This window comes from Pelodiscus sinensis, chromosome 2 (assembly GCF_049634645.1).
Source record: "Pelodiscus sinensis isolate JC-2024 chromosome 2, ASM4963464v1, whole genome shotgun sequence".
Classification (NCBI taxonomy): Eukaryota; Metazoa; Chordata; order Testudines; family Trionychidae; genus Pelodiscus; species Pelodiscus sinensis.
Window position 1 is genome coordinate 237,849,369 of NC_134712.1, and position 24,508 is coordinate 237,873,876.

Consider the following 24,508-nt stretch of genomic DNA (forward strand, 5'->3'; position numbering starts at 1 on the left):
TCCCCCAACCCCCACTTTCATTAATTGTGCCTAAGTAAATGTTAAAACACGAGTTTTTATACTTGTATCAGTTATCAAGAAAACTGCCATATTGGTTAAGGCGGCAATCTATTCAGAGTCCTCTCTTTTTTCTCACCCCCACCTCTTCCTACCTAAATAAAACAAGAAGTTTTTAGAAAGCTGTTGTGGGTGGAGTAAATACTTTAAAATGCTCTTTTATTCAGAAATGTTGATATTTAAGGACTAATTTTTCACTGAGCCATATTATCTTCAACTATCTGCTCGCACAGACAATAATTCATGGTAATACATCTAGCTTTCCAAAAGTTGCTTTAGGCATTTAGCTCCTAGAAGTGACCTAAAAGCCTACATAGCAGTCAGGTCCATTTAAAGGGACAGTACCAACCAAAACTGTGTGTCACTCACCAACCAAGAAATACAGATGAAAAGAGCAGATATAGTGAGATTTCAAGGGATTGTGAACGAGCTAAAGTTCACTCTGTCTTAAGATTTGTCTACATTTCCAAGTTTAAAGCGTTGCACTTATGCAATTTCTAATCGGGGGGGAGAAGGAGTGAATGGCTATGCATACTTTCCTTCACATTGAGGAAGTATGCACATTTCATACAACTTTGAGTTTGTACATCAAAGAGGAGGGGATGAACATCTGGGTGGCTCAGTGTCTTTAACTTCTGTAGCTGCAGGTGACCCTGCTTGTGAGCTTTGCTGGAATAAAGATGTTAAAATGTGGTTACTTTCCTAATGAAGTAGTGGATAGATTTTTTTATGGTCTACTCAATTAGTTGATAAGGGTAGGCAGTTCCAGTGCTCAATCTAGCTTGTTCCAGGTCCCAGCATAACTTCCCCCACTGCCGCTCTGCATTGTAAGGGACAGGGAAGCCAGCGAGCAAAGACACTGGCTCAGTCCCTGCTCCCGCTGGTCTCTGCAGTCTGCTTGCTGTCTAGTCCCTTAATATTGGAAAGCTGGGGGGAGGAGGGAAGGGAATGCAACTAGTCAACAGTGCTAACCGATAAGCTCCTACTTATCAGTTAGTCAACTAGTCACCTACCTCCCTATCCTGGAGGAGGCGTTGGGGGCCTGGCTCAATAGGACAGAGTTAAAGGGAGGCCAGGTTGACAGAGTGGGTTGACTCATTGGTATCTCAGCAACTCAGCTGGCATTCCAGGGGTCCCACTCCATCACAGCTTTAAAAGGTAATAATCTTTGATATATCAATACGGACATCCAGTATAATAAAAGGCACATCAATAAACCAGAGACTGTGAAGTCAACACTACTGCTCGTACAGTAAGTCACTATTCAAAATGTGTAAGGCTTTCAGAATCTTCCCTATAGTTAAGGAACACTTTAGGCTGAAAGTGTGTATAAAGAATTTATCTAATTCCAAGAAAGTACTATGATTTCCATTTTTCTACCAAAAAGGATTGTTAAAAACAAGACTATCTAGAAATTTCCTTCTGTGATCTGAAATTGTATATCGATAGATTATAAAAAAGAAATATTAAATTATTTAATTAATGCTAAATATTTTTAACAGTAATTTAGTCCCAGCATATGTTACAATAAATCAGAACTACAGGTTTCTTGTGGTGTGACATGCTGTTTGAGCTGTAAGATGCTTCTACTATGTATTTAGAGAGTTTGTGTGTCTGTCTATGAGTCCATACATACGTGAGTTAGGGATGTTAAGGATTAGTCGACCCCCGCTCCCCCAGATAGAGGCAGCAAAGGGGGGCAAAGAAGGGGTACTTCAAAGTGGCAGTGCCGCACAGCTGAGCCTGGGATCAGCTATGCGGCGCTGCCACGCATAGAGCTCAGGATCAGCTGGGGACCAGCTGATCTCAGGCTCCAGTATGGCATGTCTGCGGAACAGGGATCAGCTGGGGAGTCCCCAGCTGACTCCGGGTTCTGGGGAAATGCCCTATGAAACCCGCAGTCAGCTGGGATCAGCTGGGGACTCTTGTGCATTTCAAAGCTGGCATGCCGTGTGCAGCCACGAGTCAGCAGGACTTCCTGCTGGCCCTGGGCTGCAGCAGAGTTCCGCATTCCTCCCTTGAAATATACAAGATCCCCAGCAGGGACCCATCGCCTACTCGACTAGTCAATTAACCATTACTTAACATCCTTAACATGAGTCTGTTTGTTGAAAAGCTCTTCCTAAATGGTAAGAGTTAGGACCACAAAATTTGATTCAGCTTCCTCTTAGCCTATCTTAAAGCAAGGTTAGGGTTTAGTTGTACAAGGAAAACATGATGTGCCTAAAATTAGGGATGTTAGATAGCGTGTAACTGAATAGATTTCATGCAGTTACGTGACTAAGTGGTTACACAACTATTCAATAGTCTCCGGAGGCGGGGAGGAATTCATGTAGTCAACAGAATTAACCAATAAGCCTGGTCTTATCAGTAATTGTGTAGTCAACTAAACATAAGAATGGCCATACTGAGTCAGACCAAAGGTCCATCTAGCCCAGTAGCCTGTTTGCCAACAGTGACCAGCACCAGGTGCCCCAGAGAGGGTGGACCGAAGACAATGATCAAGCGATTTGTCTCCTGCCATCATTCTCCAGCCTCTGACAAACAGAGGCCAGGGACACCATTTCTATCCCCTAGCTAATAGCCTTTTATGGACCTAACCTCCATGAAATTATCCAGCTTCTCTTTGACATCCCTATCTGGAATGTGATTGAGTCTCATAGAATAATAAGAATGGGGTCCACTGGCAGCCACAGTTATACCAGAGAATGACCATTTGGGGGATGAGCCCCACCTGTAACAAATTGGCCGCTGAGGGAGGGGCTCTGAATGTTGCCATCCACAGGTAAGGTTTCAGTGCTGGTCATAGTTGCCTTCCCTCTGCTGACCCACATGCCCCACAGGGGGAGCCCAATCCACAGCCCGCGACAAGGAGAATGAAATCTACAGCCCCCCCCGCCACCCTCAGTCCCAGTGTTGAATGTTGGGAAGTCTGGGCAGGCTGTGCTGCCTGTCTGTGTGGATGCCCCAGGTAGCCGATGCTACAGCTGCATCACGGCCCCAGGCAGCCACCGCTGCCTAAGTGCCACCACAGGATGCCCCAGTGAGCCCCCTCAGAACTTCCAACCTCCTTCCCTTGTACTTATGAAATGACGCACTTTAATCATGTAAGTAGTCACCTTGAGCTGAATCTTCCCAGAGCTGATCTCAGTGTCTGTGTCTTCTGCAGCTGGAAGTGGCCTTGAGTTCAATGAGACTCTAACAAGCTAAGCACGTTCTTAAGTCTTTTCAGGATCATGGCAAAAATCTGCACAATTAAAGGTAGACTTCCAGGAAACTGGAGAAATATCTATATTTTATTGGAAAGTGGCTGAAGATGAAGATAACAAAATATTACTTTAGCTATAAAAATACAGGGTTTTTTAATTAACGAGTATGACCCCAATCCTGCAAACATTTATACATTTATAAATGTGCCTAGGTACACTGATTACATGCCTAGGTCTGTGAAGCATCAGGGGCTCTATAATTACTCGTGCCCTATATTAGTTTTTTTCAGATATGAAAATTATTATTATAATACAGGGCCCTATGATTTTATTTTATGGTGCACAGTTCCTTTGGTTGTGAATATGTCCTCTTTTGTTGTGAATGCAAACTCTGTGTGATTTATTGGGATTATGGATGTAATAGTGTAGTCGATTAACCCTTAAGCAAAATTTTATAGGTTAATGCTATAGACTATATGCATTTTCCTCCCCTCCTCCCTTGCCATTACATTTTTTAGCAGTCTGGCCAGCAGCCTGGCTCATGCCAGGTCTGGGACCTACCCCCACTTCAGCTCTGCATTTAAAGTGTATTAGGAGCCTGCCAGGCAGGCAGTCCAGCTCAGTCTCGGCTCAAGCTCGGTGCGGGAGTTCAGACCCCCTCCCCACCCGCTCCAGACAGGGGCTGCTACACCCCGCACTGCTGTGGACCAGCTCTCACCTGGCACCCCACGCTGCTGCTTCTGATACAGTAGCTGCCGGCTCCACCCCGGGAACTATAGAATAGTCGACTAACTGATAAGATTTCATGAGGTTACTCGACTATTCAGTTAACTGATATTTAACATCCCTAACTGGGACATGAATCTTTTGCATTAATTACTGAAAAGGCAATTAAAAAAGAATGCATTAGATTAAATACTGGCCCAACAGTGGCAAATCTCCCTTTGACCTCTGATGGCCAGAATTTCACTCACCATCCACAGGGAAAAAAAGAGTAAGAGGGCTCAATTATCGAAGGTGCTGAACTACTATTGGAAATGAACATTTCCCTTCTCCCACCCCCGCATGACTGATCCCAAATCAAAGGAGAATTACAGTTATCTCAAATATCACGTAAGAGAGTAGAACTTAGCAGATCTTGAAAACTAACCATTCAGAGTTAAATTATTCTGCTGTATTAATACGTGTGACCATCTGCTTTTCCCTAAAATGTGGGATTAAACTCACCCTCTTCCTGTGGTTTTCCTTTATGAACAAAGAAAGGACCAATAAGATAACAAAATTCAACTTAAGTTTCTCTGTAGACTTGGTTACTTCTTGAGTTTCTAGCTACACATCTTCCATAACAGTAAACAGGTAAGCTTCAGAAAGGTAGCCGAGTTAGTCTGTAACTGGAAAAACTTAAAAAACAACAAATAGTCTCGCAGCACCTTAGAGATTAACAAAACGTGGCTGATATCATGAGCTTTCATGGGCACAACCCAAACAGGTGACTACAATATAACAACCTGTATGTTTAAAAGTGTCCAAAATAATCATTCTGCTACAAAGTAAACATGAGGGCAGTGTCTACATTGGCAAGATTTTGCACAAAAGTGACTGCTTTTGCGCAAAAATTTGATGTTCTAATGTAAGAAATCAGTGCTTCTTGCGCAAGAACTATGACGTTCCCGCTCAGGAATAAGCCCTCTTGCACAAGTGTTCTTGCACAAGAGGCCAGTGTAGACAGGCAACATGAATTTCTTGTGCAAAATCATGCCAATGTAGACGTTGCCAAGGATTCTTCACAGAAAATGAGAAGGCTTAGACAACTTGCAAAGCAATAATAAAACTGTCTTCTTCCTACATCTAGATTCTTCAAAACTGATTTATGGCTACATTTTTCATCTTTTTCTTTTGATTTATTTCTCTGTAGAATCTGTAATACAGTGAAGTATTTCTTTGGCTTCATATTAGTATTGTTATATTATTTCTAGTTACTTTTAATTTTTTTAGTCAGTTACTCAAGTCCATTGTTTCACTTTATTGCTGTTCCACCAGTAGGATCCAGCAAAACGCACTGCTGGAATATAAAAGTTATTTTGCTAAGATTTATGAACTAAGTACAGCCTCCCCTTAATTGTTCCACCCTGCTCCCAGCAATCTATCTTAAAAAAAAACCCCACCAACAACAGATAATGGTGTCACACTAAGTCCAGGAGTCTAAAGTACAAAATCTAGTTGTCAACATGCCACTTTTGCTACATTTACCAGCAGACTCCAAAACTTATAACTAAAGTGTAGTATGGTAAGTTGGCTAATATTAAGGTAAAAAAAATCATGAGTCCTTGTTTGTGTAAATCTTACACACACAAGGAAGAGAAAAAAATAAAATAGAAAAATGCTACATAAAACTAGCAGGTGGGCTAAGAGGAAGATATATCTAAAAATACTTTCTGGCGGGAGGGGTAACTGACTAGATTTCAAGTTGCCAGTATCACACAAAAGGGGAAAAGAACCCTAAGACTGATCCCAATTCTCTGCCTCTTAATAAGTTTCCCTATAGATATTTATGATATTATTTTTTTGCTATACCTGACTTTTGCCTAAACGCCAATGAAACAGATTTTGCCACTTTAGATTTTTATATATCTTATACCAAAATTGTAAGATTTTTTATCACATTACTAATGATTGAAAAGCAGTCATTACACCTACCTGTACCTAACTTTGTGCATCCAGAAAGCCTTTTAAAATTATTCATCTAGTTCTGTGCAACAAATTCAGAGTATATTCAAAATAAAAATTTAAAGATATTCTGTTGCTTGAATGAAGTAATTTCCTTTTTTTTTTTTTTTTTTTTTTTGGAACAATCTGTATTATTCTCCTGCAATTGTATTCAAGAGTGTTAGTTTCTTCTAAAATTCCACTGGACTACTGTAGATGAAACTATAGGCATCTACACTTTTAAAAAAAGATACAAGAACTGAAATTCTGAAAAATGGTAAAGGAAGGAGAAACTGGAAAAAGTAATCAACTTTCTCCTTTGCTAGATCTTTCAATCATTCTGTATACAACTCTTAGCAACTTCACTGGGATTTACCTAGATGAAATAACTGCAGGACTGGATTATAAAAGCAGGTTACTGAGGCTGCTAGGCATAAAATTAGGTCTACTAGCTTTGATTTGAGCTCATGGGTGTGTTAGAGCATCTCTCCACTATTCCTGTTGTGTTTCTTGTGGGCAGCCTAAAGAATGCTGCTCTTAAAGGGGAAAAACAAAAATCAAACATCACTAAAACAGAATTAAGTTTCAGCATCACACAACTTTATTTTTAAAAATTAGTTTAAACACTTACTGTCTGCAATTTAAGGAAAGTATTTACTAATTACGGGAAAGGGGGTATCCTCATCTTGCAATGATACACAAAACGAAAGTAACTACATTTGTTAGTATAATTTTCTATATCAATTGAAACATCTTGATTAAACCACCATGAGTTTGCTCACTTCTTTGGAAACTACAACAATGTTAAGAATCTGTAATATAGTGAAGTGTTTGTTTGGCTTCATATTAAAAATAATGTGTCCCATACATTCATAGCTCTGTATGAAAAACTCTCTCTGGTTTAAAACAACATTCAAAGCAATAGCCACACATTTTATTTATTTATATATATATATATATATAGGGATTCAGTCTTGGTCATACTGAAATCAATGAAATATGCTGCTTCCAATAAAAGATTTATACCTAGTTTAAAGCCCAGTCTCACAAACATTACCCTGCATAACCCCAGATTGTGTCATGAGATACACTTAACAGACCCCTGAAATCTATATAACTCTTTGTAGCTTTAAGGTCCACCTATGCAGCGTAGGGATCATATTGCTTATTATTTACTGTGAGAAAGCCCATTGACATCATACTACTCCCAGTTACATATACTGTATTAGTACTAAGTATTTCCTGGGCTGAACCTTTAAATTTGTAACATTTAAAACAATTTAAATGGGATTTAAAATAAATTTTGCACTTTTATTTTCAAACCAATATAGACTGCAAAAGTGCATTTTCACCAGCTTTTTAAAAATAGATTTAATCTTTTTAAAATATATTTCACTGGATTACAAGCTTCTTGCAGAAAAACTTACCTCCCTAAGATTTATCTCACTAGAATTTTCCCTCCAAAATGGCACTTTGCTTCACAGAGTCATGACTCCTGTCTTGTAAACTTTGCAGACCATATATTCCAAATTGACAGATCCGACTATAGAACAATAAGTAACTCACTTGGGAGTTAAGTGTAGATCCAAATTAACAAAAGTCATCCAGAACTTGACAATCTTGCTGTTACCATCTTTGTTCACAGTCGTTAGCACAAGCAACCCTCACAAATGTAAGATGTATGGGCAACATAAAAAATGTTGCCAAAGTGCCAGGGTACCGTGTTCCAAGTATCATAGTTACCAATTCTGACTACTTCCTGGGACTCTTCAAAAATTCACCTCTTTGAAATGCTTGTAAAAGAAATAACTTTAGATTGCACTCTTGGCTTACTACAGCAGAGGAATCCAGGCAAAAGGTGACACAGAAACCATAATTTTTACTATGTTAGCTTGTGGAATAAAGCTGTTAACTAATAAAAGAATGTTAACTAGCACTGGAAAGCTCCTAAACTTGCATTGCAAGAATGACTAAAAGAAATCTCACATCACGTATCAGAAGAAAAAAATTACAATCAGGAGAAATTACTGGTGGAAACTCTACATAGACTACTATTCATTTACTAAACACATGGAGGGAAAGGAATTAGACCAAATATACCTGAACATAGACACAGTCCTTGCTGAAGAACAATCATCTACCTAGATTGGTTTAGGAATTTCCCTAAAAACTAAATACACATTTGTGGAATACTTTCTGACAACTCTGAAATTTCATGGAAAAAATTCACTGCTAGTGTCAATAGTTACACCTTCCTTAAAATCAATTAAATTAATTTAATTACATTTTATATCCTGTGATGTACATATGTTTGACAGTTGAATTTTGTCCACAGATTGACCACCAATAAATACCACTGAATCAATAAAGAATGAATAATCAATGAAGAAACCATCAGATAACAAACACTTTTAGTCACTCTGAACATAAATTAGAATTTGGGACCAAAAAAAAAAAAAAAGTTTTCATTATATTAACAAACCTGTGAGTTATTCGGACCTCCGTCAAAAATCCAGTCAAAACAGCAAGAATTTGTCTAGCTATAGAAAAGATGGTACTAAATATGAATCAATGCAGTATCTGAGTATACTTTCAGTTCTTATACAAAATAGCAGTCAGAAATGCTTTACTTCCCTAACAGTTTCTGTAATATGCTCAGAATATCTGGTAGCAAAACTGTTTTTAAAATGTGTGACGAGAGAGACCTGGTCCTTTGGGCTGTATGATAAGGGACACACTAAAACTCAAGAGATTGCAACTTGAACCACAAATTGCTTTTTCTGCTCCCCAACCTAGTTGTGTAAAGGATTCCCCTCAAGGAATTAATTACAAAGAATACCATAAAGTTCAATAAAAACAGGCCTCAAAAAGGTGGGAGAAATTTTCTACCTTCCTCTTGTCCACTCCACAAGTAATGCAATCAGTACAGTGTGAGAGGAAAATACTATTCTGAGATGTTAAAATGTCAGTCATACCATCACTGAATTATACAACACCTAGCACTGTATTCAGTATTTGATTTTTCAACTATGTTTCTAGGTTTCTCAAGTCTAGTTCTTTTCCACTAGTGCAGTATTTCTTAAACTGTGTTCCAATGAATGAGGCAGTTGGAGGTGTGCTGGAGAACAGAATTACAAAATGGCAGCCGTTAAAGGGGCAGGCAACTTTTTTTTTCCCTCCATAACTTTCCCCTGACCCTTTTTCCCCCTCAATAACTTTCCCCCCTACCTTCTTACCTCCCCCTCCCCCGACCTTTCTTTTTCCTCAACAAAAAATTCTTGGGTGTTCCTCATAAAAAAAATTGTTTGGTGTTCCTTGGTCTTAAAAAGTTTAAGAAACACTGTACTAGAGTCTTTTAAATGCTGTTGACAACTTTGCATTTGAACAAGGCCAAATACACTTAATGGCAGATCCAGAATGATTTTCAGGGACAAAAACTGTGAGCTCAGAAACATCACACAAAGTTTTCCCAAAAGCTTCAGAGGGGTAGCCAAGTTAGTCTGTAACTAGAAAAACTTTAAAAAGGCAACAAGTAGTCTACTACTGCACCTTAAAGACTAACAAAACATGTAGATGGTATCATGAGCTTTTGTGGGCACAACCCACTTCTTCAGATGACAAGTCCCTAATGTCACATTGAACATACTGACTTGTCTCTAAAAGAGAGCCAAGAAAATGTAATGAAAAAACCCACTATATTTCTGCTTTCAGTACTTTCAATATTTGCTTCTCCTTTCACACTTTCACCTCTTCTGTTGAAATAAATAAGGGAAGGAAACCTATAGTCCTCAGGCAAATCTTTGAGACAGGAGAAAAGGAACAACACACCACTTATGTCAATGCAGTGGGAGGCTGAAGATCATTTGTAAATGAAACTTCAGCTTCTCCATTCACAAAGACACAATGGGAAACCAGAGCCAATCCCACAAGAGCTAGAAGGGACCATCCAGCAGGTGAGGAAGGAAAGCGCAGAGGATTTGAGGAAGCAGAGTGATGGCTGCCTGGGCCTAATGAGCATCTCACCTGTAAGGGGCTTTAGGAGCAGGGTGCCCATCTCCTCTTAGGGTGTGTCTAGACTACCTAGTTTTGTCGACAAAAGTGGACTTTTGTCGATAAAACTATACCAGTGTCTACACTTACGCTGAGTTCTGTCGACATAACGTCGACAGAACTCAGCAGTTTTGTCGACGCTGGTATACCTCATTTTACGAGGCATAACACCTTCTGTCGACAGAACTCTGTCGACAGAAGGTGTTATTGCCTGTAACACTGCGTCCAGACTACGGAGTTCTGTCGACAAAGCAGCTTGCTTTGTCGACAGAACTCAGTGTGTCTGGACGCTCTTTGTCGACAGAAGTTTTGTCGACAGTATCTGTCGACAAAACTTCTGTCGACAAAACGCGGTAGTCTAGACGTACCCCCAGGGAGACTGGGGACCTAAACCTCATTTCTCCCCTTAGAAAAGAGTTTGAGGGTGTTAGATGCAACTTCCCTGCTCATGTCTGCCCTACAGGGGGAGCTAGAGTATCACCCCTCCCCAGCAGTGTCTGCCTGACATGGGGTCCTGGAGAGGTGAGGGTATGGCCGCTGCTCCAGGATCGGACCCAGCAGGGGAGGGCCCCCAGTAGGTATTGTCTCCCCCCAGGTGTGCCTTTGGGGGGCACCACAGAGGTACTGCCTTCCCCCTTGCTTCTGCCCTATCAGGGGCAAACAGGAGCAATGCCCCCCCAGCGTCTGCCCCACCGAGGCCAAGCAGGGATATTGCCCTTCCCCCGCGTCTGCCCTAAGAGGGGAGCCGAGGGTACAGCCCTCACCCCCTCCCAGTGCCGCCCCCGGGGCTAATCCCCCTACCCGTGTCGCTGCTTCAGAGACAGCCTTGCAGAGCAGCTGCCATTATCCGGCCCAGCCCCGTCCCTAAGCAGGCTCAGCCCAGCGACAGCCACAGGCGGGGCCGGGGCAAGCCAGGCGCCTGGCGTGCGGGGTGGGGGGAGGGCTGTGGCCCGTCTGCGCCACATCCCGCTCGGCCGCTCCTCTCACTCGAGGCCCCGGCTGCCCCGCTCCCCGCAGGCCGCGCTGGAAGATTCAGGAGGGGCTTTCTCCCGCCTCCCCCCAGCCCCTAGGTTATTTATTGTAACTTTGGCGTGCGCGGGGGAGGCGCAATCCCAGCCCTTTGCAGCTAAAGCCCATGGCTGCGGGGGGAGGGAGCTTTGTCAACGAGGATTGATAATTATTAATATTCCCCCGCGCCCAGTTTCCCTGCTCCATTTCCACCCTGGCTAGGAAATTACCCCCCCCCCCGCAACAGCAAACAAAATCCCCCCCAGCTCCCCACATTTTATTATTCTAGTGGCAGCCCCCCCCAGGAACCCGCTCCCCTCCCGACCAGCCCTTCCCCTGCCCCTATCTCCTTGGATCACTGTGTACAGATTTTTGTAGGGTTTTTTTTAAGGCGCCATGTTTATAATCCTCCATCATATTAAAAAAATTCCACCCAGCACGAGACACGCTGTCTCTTCACCCCAAAGCCAGGGGGAGAGAGACAGAAACATCCACAGGGCTGTAAATTCAAGCCCCCCTCACACACGCACCCCTCCTCCCCAGACTCCAAAGTCTCTCTCACCTTGTGCTGTTGCTGCTGCTCCTGCTGCTGGAAGGGGGAGGGGAGGGAGAAGTTAAGCCAGGGGAAACTTTTCAATCGCTTCCCCAGGCCGCTGCTGCCGCCTCCTTCCACATATTTTTCCCCCTCGGAGTTTTATTGTGTCTGAATATTCTCTCCCTCTCCTCTTCTGTCTGTCCACAGTTAAGGTTTCTGGGGTAAACAGGGTTTAGGATTGTACTAGGGATATTTGGGAGAAGGAGAACTCTAGTGGTGTTTGCTGGAGTTGCTGTTTGTTTCTTTCTGCTTTCATTTTATTTTATTTTAATACATTGAAATCGCATTCTTAACTGTTGATGGATTATATATTAGTTTTTAGATCATAATATTAAGCCATGACCCTGCAGTGAGTTTATTGGCATTTAGAGGGAATATACATTAACCAAGGTAAGATAGGGTGCATGCTATGAAAATACAATCTGTAGAAATTCTGGACAAATTTTTCAGAAGGGATCACTGAACTGGGACACCCAAAAACTAAAGAATGAAAAACCCATGGCTACTCTTGAAAAATTGGCTTCATACGTCTAACTATGGTGATTACAGAAACTGGCCTTTCACAAAATGAATACTGTTGATGTGTGCATTTTGTGTGTAATTTATAATATTTAGAAATATTTTGTGGTATGTTTAGATATAATATGCAACTTATATGGTGTGTCAATATTAAAGGAATATGTAATGCTAGTGTATGCAAATGAATTTGAATTTTGATGGTCATTAGAAATTACATGAGAGAAGAAAGCCTTGTAATTACAGGCTTGACCAGCTTTTTTTTTTTTTTTTTTCTTTTTTCTTTTTTTCAGGGCAACATCATATTTTGTCACAACATACTATCAAGCTCAATCCTGCAAACATTATTCTTGTGAATAATTTGACACGTGATTACTTCCATTAAGATAACAGAGGACTGAGTAAAGTAAATCACATTCTTAATGCCTAATATAAAGACTTACACGCACTTAATTGTATGTGCTGTGAACTGTCTAAATCATGCAACTGTGTTCAAGTCAATGGGGACTACTGATCATGTTTAAAGTTAAGAACTTGCATACGTCTTTGCTGAATCAGGGCTTTAAAACCCTTTTTTAAAAATTTGTTGAGCACGAGTTAAGCAGCTTTGGTTCTGCTATTTTTTAAGCAGTGAGAAAATATTTTAGAATCTCTGAAATAAATGATACAAATAGAAATATGTAAGTAGATAATCTACTTGAAGTTTACTTGATGGATTTGATTGATAGACAACTTTTCGTTATCAGCAGTGCATTGTATGGTTGCATATTACCGTGAAAATATGGGTTTTATTTTAAAGTCAGGGTTTTGATAAACTTAGATCATTGGAGCTTTCCTGTTAATAGGTTGCAAAATAGTTGCAACCTTATATTGATTGAGTATAATTTTTGTTCTATAGCTAAAATTTTTAAAGGTAATTAGAGAATTAGACACTGTAATATGGGGCCGTTAGCGGTTAGCGCCCCTGCCAGCAGGATGGGGAACAATACTACCTGACTCCCATCCCCCCAATGGCACCATATTCAAGTCTGTTGTTATCAAGTCCTTGTTATGACCAGCCTTCTAGCTAGGTTCCAGTAGTATCTATTCCCTTCAAGATAATGGAGATTCAGAAGCACTGTTCCTGCCAATTTTTTCTATCCCATGTGTGGATATTTTCCATGCATGTGCTGAATACATTCGTATGTGCAGCGAGGCATGTGTGAATATGCACCACCAACAGAAACACAAAAGCTATCTATGGAATCTCTGACAATCAGCTGGGAGGCATTCAGATTTTTCCTGAGTGGCCGCATGAGTGCACAGCTTACAGGGACTATTGATCAGAAGCCCCATAACTCTAATGGGGCTAAAGCTCCTGGGTTTAGCTTTCTTCAGAGCCCTTGGCTAGAGCAAATTGGGAAAGCCAGCATAGGTGCTGACTTGCTTTTGCCAGATGGTGCTTTTGAAGAGGGGTGTGTGTTTGGGAAGATGATATTTTCAGCATATTTATTCATGTCTTTCATATTCTGGTTACTAAATATGTGTCTATCATTGGTATCTTACCAGGCAAAGAGACTGAGGGAAGTCTTGGGGGCAGGGACCTTGGAAGAAGAGCTGGAGTGGGCACAGGGCCTTTGAGGAAGCAGCAGAATGGAAGAGAGACCTCCAAGTGAATCACAGGCAGGGCCTCAAGAAGAAGTGGCAGAGGAGGGACAGGGTCATGTGGCTGAGAATGGGTTAGGACTGCAGTCTGAGCACCAGTGACCCCACCCCACTTTTAGGGAGTTTCTGACACCCCATCCAGCTTCCCCACCACTAGAGTCATGCACTGTCCAAAGCACCCACAGAGTTGGCACATAGAGAACCCAGGCCCACTGCCTCCTGTGGTTTTCAACTCAGGAAACATATTTGAAGCAGCCAGCCTCCATCTTTCTCAATTATTTGCTGCTCCATGAACTGCCTCTCCTCCTTTGCAAGCTTTTCGTGCCTCTTGCCCTAATTTGTCCTTTTTGGAGCATTTGGTTTTTCTGGCAGCTTCTTCCCCAGCCTGTTGGAAGAATCTTCATTTTACAATCCCTTCACCTCACTGAGGGCTGGGCTTCCCTTTTTTCTTCAGCTGTTTTCCCTTTGATTGAGGCCCTTAGCCTTTCATCATGCCTCAGTGCTTCCCTGTCTAATTAACTGCCTCTTAGTTACTGAGTGAATTAACTACTTACAGGTGTACCCAAGCTGCCTCATTTCCCCTCAAGGGGTCTCTCAGAAGAAGACTGGGCCCCTAACTCCAGAATGACAGCTACTTTCTGACATATAATTTTTAACTATGCTATAAATAGTAAGAGGAAAAAGGATTTACATCATGATCTAACTACTCCTTACTCCCTTGAGTACATCTTATTTTTGCACAGATTCATATTGGCTTAGGGCAAAACTGCAATTGTGTTCAACCCTAGCTCTCAGAAACTATGGTAATTGTTACTACATAAATTGCTGGGCTTCAGTCTTGCAAATGCTTACACATGTGCAGGATTAGGGCTTCCTCATTTGTCTATATTAGAAGTTTTTATTTGAAGTTATTGATTGCCTAATTGTTTGTGGTAGTTAACGTATTTGTAATGGCTAATCTGGTACACTCAATGTTTGTTCTGAGATACAAATTTTGGGTCTTAAGATAAAGGACAAACACTTGTATTCTCAAAATGCTCAGGGAGTATTCACATTGCTCCTACAACTATGTTATCTACTTCTATACAATGTTATTGTAGCTGTGTTGGTCCCAGGATATTAGAGAGACAAGGTGGTGAGGTAATATTTTTATTAGACCAACTTCCATTTGTGAGAGAGACATTTACACAGAGCTCTTCTTTAAATCAGGGAAATATACTCAGTATCACAGCTAAATACATGGTGGAACAGATGACCTTCGCCAATGGTAGGCAACCTGCAGCCCATCAGGGTTTCATGTGTGGTCCACGAGACATTTTGTTCACTGTTCTCATGCATAGGGTTGCCAGAGTCTGCTGGTTTCCGTGAACCTTTTTTTCTATCAGTATTACTAATGTGACATGCATGTAAAGGGAAGTGCATGCTAATTGCACACAATATTGATTATGAAAGGCGTGCACTCCCTCTGCAACCAATAAAAGCGCTGCTAAGTTTCAGTCTGCACACCATGCAAATTACAGGTATGCAATCACAATTAGCAAAACTATCCTATCTCTGGAGACTGTCTTGGTTACGACAGTCTTGTGGTTCACTGAGACGAAGGGCCACTCATGCCTCGGTTGCTCATCCCTGACCTACTCTGAGTAAGTATTTGCTGACTAAATCCGTTAACTCAAGTAAATAACACTGGTGTAGACCTTCGCCAAAGAAATAGGACTTCTTAGGGACTAATCTTGTAAAATGCTGATCTTCCTCAATTTGTATGAATATCAGCACCTAATAGGATCCAGCTTTAAGCAGGTAAACATTTGCATAATGTAGTCCTTAAGCCATGGCTTGGTGGACAAAAAGTCCTTCAGGGCTTCTCTACATAAGGACATCCAGGAAAATTAATTCAAAATTAACTCACTGTGTGAATTTGAAGTGGATAAGTTAAAAATTGTGATCCTATTCTTCAGAATTAAAGTAGCCTTAATTTGGTTTAGTTGAATTCATTCCCCAAGTGACTTAAATCACATGGAATCAGGGGTCACTATAGTTTTGAAAAACAGTGTATACACAGGGGTTTAATATGGTTTCACTAACCCGCTTCAGATTCACAGTTGTGGTTAATTCAGATTAATTTTTTATGGTGCTATATAGACAAAACCTCAGTCATAGTAGTTCATCGGAGTTACCTTACATATGATTGAAAAGACTTTTTAAGACTGATGCAGGATTGAAGCCACATTAGCTTGTTACAGGCTTGGCATCTCTACAGTCGTTTATCTCTGCATCTAACTATTTGAAGTTTCCCTTTTGGTAGCTAAGGTTTCAATTAGGGAACAGCACTAAGATAAGTACTTTTAAAGTCCTATGGTTAGAAGCAGTCAAGGCTTAGTTACGCAGACATTGGAAAGAAAATCCCGCCTTTCATGAGTGCTGGGTAGTTTGTTCCTTCATAGGCATTGCCAACTGTTATGGCAGTTGCTCAATTGGGAAAGTATCCTAACCCTTCCCCCAAAGTAATGTGATTGGCTGATGAGAGTCATAGGCATAGAGTTACATGGCATGTCAGCATAAAATTCAGGGTGTTTCCTTTTCCCTTGTCTAACAGGTCTCTGTAAAAGCAAAACTAAAAAGACACATTCCTTTCTGAACTAGAAAGCAAGCTTTTACTACTAAAGTAACTCCATTTAAGAAATCGCAAGTTACCCACAAGAAGCATTTGAATAGCTGTAATCAGGAGATTGCATTCTAATAGAAAAAGAAAATATTCAAAAGAGCGAGTTTATTACTTGGCTCAGGGAAATGAAAAGAAAAGAAAATAGAGCAACATTTAAACAGTAAAAAAAAACATAAACAATTTTCTTCCCTCTCTAAAATATTTCCCTTCAGAAAATAAAACCTACTTAAGGTAGAAATAGTTAAGACCAAGGCTAAACTATAAACTTTTGCCATCATAACATATATTGGTCAGGAAAGTGAGGTGTGATTTGTGACTGATATAGCTGTGCCAACAAAAGCCCCTAAGTTAGACATAGTTATATTGGCAAAACTGCACTTTTGCCAGAGTAGGTTATTTTGCATGTGGGTGAGGGACTGAAATATAAGCGCAGCTTTGTTTATATAAGCTGCTCTATACATGGCGTGTTTTGCTGCTATAGTATATCAGTTTAGGTATACCAGGAAAATCTTTCAAGTATAAGCCTGGCCTAAGAGGCAGAACTGTTTTTAAAGCTAAATTCTGTCTTTGGATATATACACACACATGAAGAGTGTGCACACACGTGTACTTAATTTAACTTTAAGAAGCTTACTTGATCTGGCAGGATCATATGCCGGGGGTGGGGATGTGCAAAGGGTGCAAACGCACTGTCCCATATGATTCCCTTAGACAGCATGAGGGTGCTGCATGGCTGCCGTCCTTGTGGTCCACTGCTTGAGCTCAGCTCCCTTCCTTTCCTCCACAGCGGGGAGCCCACAAGGGTGCTGCAGCCTTGCCTCCCTCCCTGCATAGTTGGAGTGCCAGTACTGGCTTCCTGCTGGGGGGGAGAAGAGAGAAAGCCCCAAGTCTTGCTGCACGATCTGGCTCATGGCGAAGAAGTCCTTCTCCTCCCCCTCTCCTGGCTGCGGAAACAGTAGCGTGAAGACCGCAGTGAGGGTCAGGGCTTTCTCTCCCCTCCAGTGGGAAGCTGGCTCTGGCACTCCAATGGAATTTGGCCAATGGGAACAGCAGGAGGCAGTGCCTGGGACCAGCACAGAGTGTGAAGGCAAGTAAATATCCCCCCCCCTACATCCCCTCATGCCCAGACCTCCACACCTCCAACCCCCTCACACCTCACCACGGCCCTGCACCTCCAACCTGCTCCTGCACCCTCCCCCCGGCCAGATACCCTACTTCCACCCTGCTCTTGCACCCTCCCTTTTTCCTGAATCCTCCCCCTGGCCAGATACCCTACCCTCGCTGCTACTCCATCCTCCCTTGTTCCTGCACCCTCCACCCTGGCCAAGCCCCTTACCCCCAGCCTGCTCCTTCACCTTCCCTTCCTCCTGCGCTCTCTGCCCTGGGCAGACACCCTGCTTCTACACACTTCCTCCTATTCAGACCTGCCAACTTCCTGTCCAGATCCTATACCCCTATTCCTCTTTCTGGCAGCTCTGTCCCACACATTGAACCCCCCATTTTTGTCCCAGAGCCTGGGGGGGCCCACAAACTCCATTAACCCTGAAAGCGCCAAAGAGTAAATCTGGCCTATGGGAAGCCCAGAACCTCAGGCCTCCCTACCCCTCTCTCATTGGGGCTGGAGCGCCAGAGGAGTGAAGTGTCTCAATTGGTGCCACATCAGTGAGGGTTGGAGGCGGGGGTTTGGAGGGTTTGTTAGGTTTTTTTGCTTCTCATTTGTGTGGTCCCCAAGTGATTTGTCTGTGGCTCAATTAATGCCTGTAATCAATTCTTTTAAAAGAAGGTGAGTGTATCTGAGGCCAGATCTACATTATAAACATACACTGGCACAAGGAACACACTTAAACAGTCCTAACTCCCAGTGTCTACATTAGGGATGTATGCGATTAGTCAAGTAGTCAGCTACCCGATAAGCATATGCTTATTGGGTAGTAGAGTCACTACTGGACTAGTTGATTTCCCCCCTCTTGCTGCCTCTAATGGAGGCAGCAGGTGGGGGTGGGTGAGCAGGAGCTGGTGCAGGTGCATGGAGGAGCCTGTTTAAAAGCCGGTTCCCCTCAGAACTGTCTTCATGTGGGGGCAGAGGTGCAGCAGAGGACTGGCATAAGCCAGGAATCAGTTGTCCCAGCTCGTGCCCAGTTACAGAAGCTGCGCCTCTGCTTTTGAAGGCAGAGGCGTACCAGTCAGGACCTGGCACAAGTGGGAACTGAAGCAGTCCCCACTCACTCTGGGTCCCCACTGCACCTCTGCCTCCCCTGGTGGGTTCCCCACTTTGTCTCTTCCTTTGAAATGAAAAGAGCTCTTGCTACATTTCAAAGACAGAGGCTCAGCAGAAATAGTGAGCACCCTACGCCCTTCATATCAACTAATCGAGTAGTTGATGGAAATTCCATCGACTACTCGATTAGCTGATTAATTGAAATTTAACATCCCAAGTTGACATAGCTATTGCTGCTCGTGGAGGTGGATTAACTACTCCAATGGGAGAAGCTCTCATGCTGTAGTAATATTTTCACCTGAAGCTTTATAGCAGTGCAGCTGCACCACTGCAGCATTTTAAGTGTAGATTTGTCCTAAGTCTGTGATAATCCAACAGCACTGATTACATGTTCAGATACACACACATCCTCCTCCCCTATTTAAATTAACACGTTGGCAATCTGGCACTTAGCACGTATCAGATTGGAGAGGAAAACACATCATGGACATTGCATGCATAATTTTCAATATTTAGAACTGTAATTTCTACACTAAACTGTAAAAATGTTGAGCTCCTGGTAAATATAAGGTTTTACTATCAACCCATGTTTGACTTATCTGAGCATAGAAAATATCTGTATACTTTTTAAACAACATCTGAAAACTAAAAAAAAAAACCCTGCAAACTAAAACGAAATCATTTGAAAACAAAAGATAGCTACATATGTAGGTCCTCAATACTCTTAAGTTTCTTGGGAGGGGGGGCAGTTTGGTGAAAACAGCAAATAAAAATAGAATCTGTCCCTCAAATTGACACAATTTTTTTTTCTTTCTTGGATAATTCAAAAATTGTTAAATTGATTCTTATCAAACTTCTCTTTAAAAATTACCTATGGGCTGAGAACAAGCATGAGATGTTACAAATGCCTGAAAAATCGAGGCTTACAAGAGTGCTTCTTCAGCCATAACATGTAGCCCTGCTTTTGTGGCACTATAATATATAGAGCAGATACTCTTGTGCTATTTCTCATGTTAGGACACTGGAATCCAGGTCCCCAATCCATTATTGTTTGGTGAGTTTATGATTTAAGGGAGTTGCTAGCTCAGCTATAAGAAGCAGAATGTACAGGAACATTAATTGACCTTGTTTCCCAATTCTCAGAAGGTTCACAGAGTTTCTTCTTCCTTATGGGGGAAAAACAGTCTAAGCATTCATTGTCCTATCCCTCAGAGGGCACCAATTCATGATAACTAAACATTAGGCTGTACTTCACTTAGACTTGGTCTACACTAGGAGATAAATTCAAATTAAGGTATGCGACTTCAGCTACATGAATTGCGTAGTGTAACTTGAAGTATCGAATTTTGGCTCCATCTATGCTGCGGGAAGTCAAAGGGAGCACACTCTCCTTTTGATTTCCCTTACTCCTCATAGAAGCAGGACTACTGGCATTGATGGGGGTGCCCTCTCAGTTCAAATTAGTGTGTCCTCATTAGCCCCTCTAATTCAAATCCCAGAAGATCAACTATGGCTGCTTCGATCTTATGTGTAACATAGACATGACCTTAGTCTCTTGTATAGGCCGAACGTATTGCACACACTGACATCTCCTTTCATCTCTCCGTTCCCACATCTCCACACAAGTTCCCTGTGTGCCACCTTCCCATTCCCCTCTATTCTGAGGACTCTGTGCAACTCCCCCCAATTTACCTCCTGTTAGAGATTCTGTGTATTCCCCCATTTCCCTTTCTCCTTCCCTATTATGGTTCTGTTTTCCTTTCCATGTCAGCTGCAGTGTTGTATGTGACATTACCAAGATACATTCTGGACTGATGGACAGCTGTGTCCCCCTCAAATTTCTACCCCAGGTGGCTTTCATATTGCCCTGCTGTGAGAGCAACTACTCTTGCTCTGCTCTCACACAGCCTCCAGCATGTAAATTACTCCCACTTATACTGTATGGCTGTGTCTAGACTACATGACTCTGTCGTCAGAGGCATGTAGATTAGACCCATAGGCAAAGGCAATTTAAATGATCGCGGCTTCATTTAAATTTACATGGCTGCCGCGCTGAGCCGACAAACAGCTGATCAGCTGTTTGTCCACTCAGCGCGCTAGTCTGGACGCTCCCCTGCCAACATCAAAGCCCTTTGTCGGCAGCCCCGTTATTCCTCATGGGATGAGGTTTACTGGGGCTGCTGACAAAGGGCTTTGATGTCGGCAGAGGAGCGTCCAGACTAGCGCGCTGAGTGGACAAACAGCTGATCAGCTCAGCGCGGCAGCCATGTAAATTTAAATGAAGCCGTGATCATTTAAATCGCGGCTTCATTTGCCTTTGCCAAAACAACAAATCTACATGGCTCTGTCGACGGAGCCATGTAGTTTAGACTTACCCTATGAGTGCTATAGCCAGCCACCTGAGGACAGGTCTATACTAAACCAGAAGGTCATCTTAAGATATGCAACTCCTGCATGTAAATAATGTAGCTGAAGTTGTACCTTAAGCTTAATTTCTCTGGTGACCCCACAGTGGGAGGTTGTGATAGGACAGTACCTGTAAGAAATAGAAGTTACTTTCACCCCCGTGACCCCAGTTATTTGTTTTGTGTTTGATTTGATCTGTAGATAATCGCAGAGAAGCTTGAAACTGTGGCTGTGCTAATCAGATGGCAAGGGCTCAATATGCTTCTCTTTCAGTTTTCCGGTTTTCCCCACAATCAGTAGAGTTCTGGCTACTGGGAATTATAGGTCAGTGGGAATTATAGGTGCCCAGCACCCTGACAATAGGCAGGCGTATTTAAAAATGTTGGCCCTAACACTTTAGATCCCAAATCATTACACTAGATATACAAGAGTGGCTTAAAACCACAAGTTCATGAGATCACATGACCCTATACTTTTTAAAGTATGAGTGATGTGACCAATCCTTGCAGTGAAAACATGAGGATTTTGGACTCATTGCTTAAGCTCCAGTCTTGCATTTGCATTTGTGTAGATGGATCCTCACACCTGCACATAGCGGTGAAAGTAACTTAACATTTCTTACAGGTACTGTCCTATTGCAGCCTGGGTCCCTGCCAGCTCTTTAAACAGCTCCCTGATGGCTTTTGCTGAAGCTCAGTCAGCTCTTGCTGGGGCTGCATACCAGGCTGCATCCACTTACTTTCACCTCTGCCTGCACAGTGCACATACCCTTGATTATTGCATACCAAGCCAAATGGTATCATTATGTAAGCAGGATCAGAAGAAATGTGTCCCTTGCAGCTTAGCCAGAAGTGGAGAGAGATCATAGGTGTGTCTATATAAACACAGTTTGTGCCTGCTGTCAAGTTACTGAATTTTAGGGAAGCAGAAAGATCATTGCTGCATCCATGGGGGGGGGTGAGGGGTTGGCCCCAAAAGGGGTACAAAGGGGGCCATGTGAGGCATCAAATAGAAGCTTACTTTCTTCTGATTCTATATATGCTATTCATGTAATTGTATAATGTCTATGTGTGAAATTATGAGCATGTACTTTGTATGGGTACTGAATGTTTCTCGGTATGTGGTTGAGCAATGGGCAAAGCTCGGCCTATTGACATACTAATGAGCAAGCCGCTATGGAACAATAGCCCTCCACAGGCCAAGGATACACCTCAAGAATGGTGACATATACCTAAGGACTACCAGCAGGGAACACAGAGATAGGCCGCTGGCCAGGTGACCTGCTGCAGCTAAGAAGAGACGGGGAAGAAGGTAGATAGAGGTCCTGTGGCATCCTCCATCTTGTCTTTAGATCTGCGCCTGACCCCAGATGCGGCCTTGCAGGGAATCACGAGCTGGGAAGAACTGTGGACCCATCCGGAATTAGGATGTACACCGAGGACTTTTAAGCAAGCAGTTATAACATCTCTGCTGTGGGCCTGCATCGAGAACTGGGAGATTTGATGCATGTAATGTATGATACTTTAACAACCGTACTTTCTTGCTTTTCCTTCTTTTAGTAATAAACCTTTAGATTTTAGATTCTAAAGGATTGGCTCAGCGTGGTCTTGTGGGTAAGATCCAGGGGGTAAATTGACCTGGGATCTGTGGCTGGTTTCTTGGAACTGGACAGAACTTGTTTGGAGAAGGTGAGATTGGGCTCTAAAACCCCTCACCTATGTATGAGGCCCCAGGCCATCTGGGGCATGGATATTGCTGGAGTGTCAGAGGGGTTTTGCTCGTGAGGCTTCCAGGCAGGCAGCTGACGCGCTCTGTGGGACTGATTTCTGGCCTATTTGGAAAGGTCTCTAGTCTGGGGGCTGTAAGGAGACCCGAATTTGAGCAATTGGCCCTGAGCGGACGCCCTCAGCTGTGCCCAGATCCGTCCCGGTCCGTCACACCTGCGTTGCTTGGTTGGTTAAATACTTAGCTGCTGGAATGGTGTTTTGCTCATTGTGATCAACTTAGGTGCAGTTGGATTACAAATTGTGTTAATACTAATTGCAATGTCTATAATTATTGTGGGAATACAGAAAAGACAGATTGTATTTAACCCATTTCAAAAGGAGAGAGACAGTTTAAAGGACCTCGGATGGACAAGAGCTTCACAAAATTCTGTGAGGTTAAGAGGGAAGGCAGGACTGTGAATCAGCAAGCCACATGCCTTCCAGGCATAGGCTGTAAGATTGGTTCAACTTGTTTCTCCCCCACTGTGTCAATGGTACAGTTAAAACAGGCTCCATAAGGAGCCTCTTTTATTATTTTAAATTTACTCCAGCAGATGCTGAAATTTCTTGTGGCTGTGCTGTGCTTTGGGCCAAGAGCTGAAATCACTGGGATTTTGCCCAAAGCCAAATTCACCACAAGCAGGCAGGAGCAGAGAGTGGCTAGCAGAGAGATGCATTCAGCAGCCAGCACTATGGTGGCAGAGAGGTATAATAAGTGGCCAGCAGAGTAGCGGCAAAGAGGTGAGATGAATGACCAATAGATCAGTGGCAGAGAGTAGTGAGTAGGTGGCTGATGAGTGAGCAGCATAGTAAGATGCCTCCTTACCTCCTCCCACTCAGGATGGGAGGTGAACTCTGCAAATGCTCCTCTGAACTTTGGGTGATATGTAAAGAAGGGTTGGGCATGTGAAGGGGATGTTTCGATTGCTGGACTTAAGAACCTGAGAGGAAAAGGACATTGCTTAACCTACTTGGGGGAGGACTTTTATTCATGGTTTTTGTTTATGAACTCTGTGGTGTTTTCTCAAATTAATACCAAGTTAATTCCCTCCCTTTTAATAAAAGTTTCTTTTTTTCTCTGTGCTTGTGAGTGGGGAAGCATTCCCTCTCAGAGGTGTCCAGGGGTGGTGTGTGAATTTCCCAGGTTACTAGGTGGAGGTTTGAGCTAGTTGTGTGTTGGATGGGTGAAGAGGAACCCCTTGATATTGAACCTGGCCCTGGCTGCTGCTCAAGGGTGCCATTTTTGGGAGGCTGGGGGGGGGGCTGTAGCCCCCCTCCTAAGTTTGAACCCCCTGGATTTCATACTTGAGGTCTGTTTAAATCTGCATGCCCTGACTTCCGAGACAGTTCTTAAATGCAACAACATTTGAGCTGCTTGTACCTTTGCCTTTGGGACAGGAATTTGTTATAAAAAGAGGGAGGCAGGATAATTAAGAATTACAAAAGGCTAGCATTCCAGTAATTGAAGGATCATTAGATCATAATGAAAACATTCCCAGGTACTCCACTTAAAAGTTGGGCCTGGGGAGGTGGGAAGAATAGGAATCAGTGTTGTGCTGCAGGGATCTGCATTTGGTTTACTGTGTTAAACTTAGAAATATTCTTGAAAAAGGGGTGAACTGGAACTAATCCAAATCTGACTGGCAAAGAGCTACAAAGGGATTTCAC

General features: G+C 42.7%; 1 protein-coding gene and 1 long non-coding RNA gene across 11 annotated transcripts in view; one reads left to right on the forward strand and one right to left on the reverse strand.

The window, feature by feature from the left end:
• The window catches only part of ZMYND11 (zinc finger MYND-type containing 11), a 181,051-nt gene extending 169,246 nt beyond the window's left edge, over positions 1-11,805 (reverse strand). For 9 of the 10 annotated variants that reach the window (XM_075922727.1, XM_075922726.1, XM_075922724.1 and 6 more), the window contains exon 1: positions 11,593-11,805. The gene's annotated coding sequence lies outside the window, so the exon portion shown is untranslated. Of the gene's footprint in view, positions 1-10,823; positions 11,197-11,592 lie in introns of those variants that run through there. The other variant, XM_075922723.1, reaches the window with a different exon arrangement.
• LOC112546590 (uncharacterized) lies at positions 10,550-20,687 on the forward strand. The gene is made up of 3 exons (XR_003090326.2): positions 10,550-10,596; positions 12,435-12,547; positions 13,690-20,687. It is a non-coding gene; the product is annotated as an uncharacterized LOC112546590 (long non-coding RNA).
• The last annotated feature ends 3,821 nt before the right edge of the window (positions 20,688-24,508 follow it).